Source organism: Lactuca sativa, chromosome 5 (genome assembly GCF_002870075.4).
Source record: "Lactuca sativa cultivar Salinas chromosome 5, Lsat_Salinas_v11, whole genome shotgun sequence".
NCBI lineage: Eukaryota > Viridiplantae > Streptophyta > Magnoliopsida > Asterales > Asteraceae > Lactuca > Lactuca sativa.
In genome coordinates, this window is record NC_056627.2 from 300701214 (window position 1) to 300706506 (window position 5293).

Genomic DNA, 5293 nt, shown 5'->3' on the forward strand with positions numbered 1-5293 from the left:
AGTCCTTATCCTTATCTAGTTGCTTGCCCACCAAGCAACCATAAGATAAGTCTTAGAAACCCTTATCCTTGTCGAATTCTAAGGCATTATCTCCTTAAATTCGTTCACCCTATATTTAAAATAATCCTTACCTTATTTTGTAACTATCACATAATTACAATTCAGCCCCTCTAGTTTAATTAATTACACTTGATCACAAAATTAATTCTTAATTAATTATTGACCAATATTAATTAAACAAATATGATTTCTCCTTTAATATATTCTTCTTATAACATATTAATAAATCATAATAACCTCTCTCTCTATTTATTTCTCCAATCAAGTTGCTTTGGTGAAGGCAACCCAAAAGGACCATGCACCATCGGGTCAAGTACATACCAAAATAGTTATGGACTTAGACACTAATCCAACAATTGTCTCCCACTTGGATAAGTCTAACAACTATTCTACGTATGACTTCGGATCCCGATCTGCAACCGTAGCTTTCCAAAGCCGCTGTCAACTCTGATCATATCAAATACGTGTGTCCTTAGATAAGGGATCATATATTCCTCCATTCTAGATATCATATGAGACATGATTTCAAATCATTCTCTTTGTACTACTTCTCGATTTCTGATTTATGATGACAGACTAATTGAACAAGTCAAATTAGCCCTAACCCGGCCGAGCATTTACGTTTGTCATCACTAAACCATCGAGGGGCCCAAAGATATCGCTTTTATTCTACTTTGAATAAAAGGAATAGATAAACTTTGATACAATGCTTGCTTGCACTTACTAACCAAATCACACACAACAATATGTTTTATAACACCAAGTTACTAGTGCGTTTACATATTATCAATGTGCAACCGATTTGCAAGATACAACTCACACATCTCAGTTTCAAGAATATAAGATGTTTTCGTCTCACCAATCACTCGTGATACAATCCATGGAGTGATCCAAGTGAGCGTGGGTTTAATCCAATGCTCAAATCATATTCATAAGCACTCATGAATGTTGCAGCAAACATTTTCTTATGTCTAACACTCTTTTAGACAATCCACACACCAATTCACGACAATCTTCATTCATATCTACTTCCAACATATGAACGACTGTGGCCCGTTTGAATAATTCGATTATTCTTAATAAACTCAATTATTCTGGAAGTCAAAACATGCAAATGTGAAACACAAGAATAATACTAATCCCATATGGCCTCAACCCTTTGAGCATAAATAAAACACCTTTTATTTATCACCATATCGATTACTCATTATTTGTTGTTTCGGTTAATCAACTTCTTACTTGAATTACAACACTTGTCCCATGCTCCTAGCATGCACACAATGTTTACCTATGGTTCTTACTTTGTGAAATAGATCACATTGAACACATTTCCAATCCTTCTCATTTCACAACTCCAAATCCGTTTTTCATAAGTTAAAGAATATCAAATTCTTGTTACTTATAGAATATACTAGATTCTAACATTCTATGCAACTATCCTTTCGCAATGTCACTGCACCAAAGTCACAAAAACTATTGCCAATGATATTACAAAGTCCTCTGTCGGAGATTGTTACAAGACAATTCCTTAGATATGATGTCTCTCACTCAAAGTACATTCCTTTGAACATCCTTTTGCATAAAAGTTTCTAATCTAGACATAGATTTTCAATATTCAATTCCCAATATGGACACGCTTCCATATTTTCCATATGACAATTCATTCTTAATAGAATCTTTTCTATTCATAATAATGTCGATATGGTCCATCAAATACCATGCTTCCAACTACTCACAAGCGACCAATCCTCGTCGAACTTTTGGATTTTCCTTTGATAGTTGTTTAATTATTTTAGCCAAAACCAATTCTTGTCCTTTTTCCTTCTAAATGCGCTAGACATTTGGAAAATTTTAGAATGGTCAAACATTAAAGCATTTGCAATCGATCCTATACCCGAAGCGTATGGGACACGACGCATAATGTTTTATTTGCTATGTTCTCAAAATTCGAATTGTGAAGAGGAATGTTGTAATCATAATCGAAATTTTAAGAACACACTATGTACCTTTGACTAAATTTATTAACATTTCTCAACCTAAACCTTTAGATTTGAAATGAAGCATAATATTCTCTCCCTTAATTATAGCAAAACAACTTTATAACCCTTACTACTTTGCAAGGTATAACTCTTGTTTTCTATAATTAATATTGCCATCCTGCAATATGTGCCTTAATAATCATACAATCATAACATTTATGCTCCCACTATCATGATGATTATTATAAAACATAACATTTATGCTCCCACTAGCTTCGATATGTATTCATAAACATCTTAACTTTCAGAAAAACAATGCTTATTGAATTTCTTAAGTCCATGTTTCTAATGCTTAATGCTTTGATAATCTTTTATCAAGGCTTATTGAACTTATACACCTTTGCCTTCGATAGTTCATATGTATGTCTAAACTATTAAGACTAATTGCCAAACCTCACAATTCAAATTATGGAAAGGGATACCGTAACCTTAATCGAATTCGAGAATGCAATTTTACAATCACTATCTTCTTAAAATCTTTCTTAGTGAAAGCATTTCCTCACAATCATTTTCATGAAGGAGGAAATCTTATGACACTTAGATTTAAACGGTGTATGTGTTCCTATCCATGTGAATTTGTTAAAACCAAAGTTTACGACAAATTCAAACTCATATGGACCGAACTTTCTTAATCTTGATTTCTTGCCTTATGGTAGCACAGCTGCCCACCATGTCTTCCAAGTAGTTAAGCAGCTCACCCTTTCCTATCAATGTACCTTTCATTGATTAAGGTGCTTTGCCTTTTATGCATTCAAAATGAGAACTCATAGAACTCACATGCATAATTAACTCAATTGGAACAGCACAGAAACAAAATAATGTCAACACGATAGGTTGTAAACCTCAACTCGTGTGCTAGTGATGATCGATAAGGTTTATTTGATTTGTTCTTGAAACCTTTCAAGACCATTAAGACTCCCGCTGACTCCTTGACATATAATTCTCTTGTCAAACAAATATTCAAGAGTTAGTGTAGCTTTTATCAAAACTCTTCATAAATTGGTCCTAGTTGGTCTTTGTCTTATCCAAGACATCATAACTTTCCATATTTGATGAATGTTATAAACCTTCTTAATACTTTTCACTCATTGTCACAATCTTAACTTTAAGACTTGTTTTCGGAACGAAGTATGATTGACTTCTTGATTTAACCATTTCTTCAATTCTTTATTCCTCTTCTTATACATACAATTGTACTAAGACTCACTTAGAGGATCAATTGAGATATGGTTCTTAATCATTAAGACATATCATAAAGCATAAAAGGTACTCTCCCTTCTTCTTAGAATGGAGAAACTTTTATCTTTCTGCCTACTCGATTCTTCATATTCGTTCTACTATTGATTTAAACCTTTTTCAATCAATCTACAATTACACTTAATCTTGTAAGTATAATCACCTTTAGTAAATCATGAAGAATATCTTTGTTACTCTTATGGTGGACTTGATCAATACGCAACTTTGTGTATTCGATCTCCAAGTCCTTCACTTGACACTTTGTCAATGAATTAGTCTAATTTCCAAATATGAAATTTCTCATTCATCGTGCAACCAAGTTGCATGATTCCAAGTTTCTGTCCAATTGAAACTTGGGCGATGAGAAACTCTCCCTATTTGGTAAATTCTCGACTTTTCCATAAACACCATAAATAAGAATCATATCCATTTGTTTTAGAAATATTCAAACACCAATTTTCATAACGATTTCATTGCAAGGAAATAAACAAATAAATAAATAAGTCAAACGAAAATTTATTTTATTTATAAAGCAGCGGAAAACATTTGTCCTTACAATGCAAAATCCATTGAAAACTATGTATTTCAAAAGAAAATTTTCTAACAACTCTATCATAACTATCTAAGCTCAAAATCTAATCTTCAAGTCCATGCGATCAAGATCCATTCCTTGTGATTAGATTCATCTTGCTCTTTCACCAAGCTTCCTTTCTTTTCACTGATCCTGTAAAACATTCAAATGCAATCTTATTACATTATGTATTAAGAATTAATGAATAGGAACTTAATGGAGTTAGTGGATTTTACCTGAAGCGCAGCCATACTCTTTGACTCTCCCATCTTCTGGACTCTTCAGGCTCTTTGGGCAGACTTGTATCCAACGTCCTTTCTTTTGGCAGCAAACGCAGGTCGGTTCTCCTAGAACGTCCTCGGAAACATGGTCGGTTGACTTTCCCAACAAATACGCTCCATTGCTTCGCCAAATCATTTCTGATTCAACAGCAATGAGCATGTAAGTTAGGTCAATGAGGTTGTCGTCATGATCCATCATATAATACTTTCTTTTGAACTCATTATATGATTCAGGAAGTGAATGCAAAACCCAATTCACAGCCAACTCATCTGGGAATGACACACCCAACATTATCAACCTATCAATGTGTGATTTCATTCCTAGAACGTGGGCACACATGGGTTTACCATCTTCATGTTTCATTTCCAATAGGGCTTTAGTGATATTGAACCTTTCAATTCTTCGATCTTGTGGGTTGGGGAGAACAATAGGAGGAGGAGGAGGAAGTGAAGCATGATTTCTTGTTCCTTGATTGAATCGTGGAATACCATCTTCATGTGGAAAGCTTGTTCCACAGGTTTTGGAAAAACCATAGTTGTCGAACTTTGACATCTACAAAACGGGAGAAAAACAAATTCAAGTTAGTTGATAGATTGAGTCCTTAGTAAATCACCCAAATGAGATACTAAGGCTAGGACCCAACACAATATTCTACACCTCGGGAGAGGGATGCCGTAACCCTAATTGCAGAATATTTGAAGGTAAGTGAATGACGATTCACTAATTTCCACCACGAGAAATGAAAAGAAATTTAAGTTTTTAAATCTATGAAAACTCCTAGATCCTTAGAGATTCATTGAACTTTCAATGGCATGTTAAATCTCGATATGCCCCTCTTGTTTGTGACTGGGATGCCGAGGATCACAAAGCGGGTGTGAATAACCATGCAAACTTACATGGTGCCTTCACATGCTACAGTCACCTATTCGATGTGCCGGTAAACCACACACGCTCCACCGAACTATGACAAACATTGAGTCACCCTTTGCTACCTTTTCTTAGAACCATTTAGTGTGCCGGTAAACCACACACGCTCCACTAACGTCTTCACAAGGGCACAAAGTGTAATTTCATGGAATTGCATCAATTCACTTTTGCCTAAGTA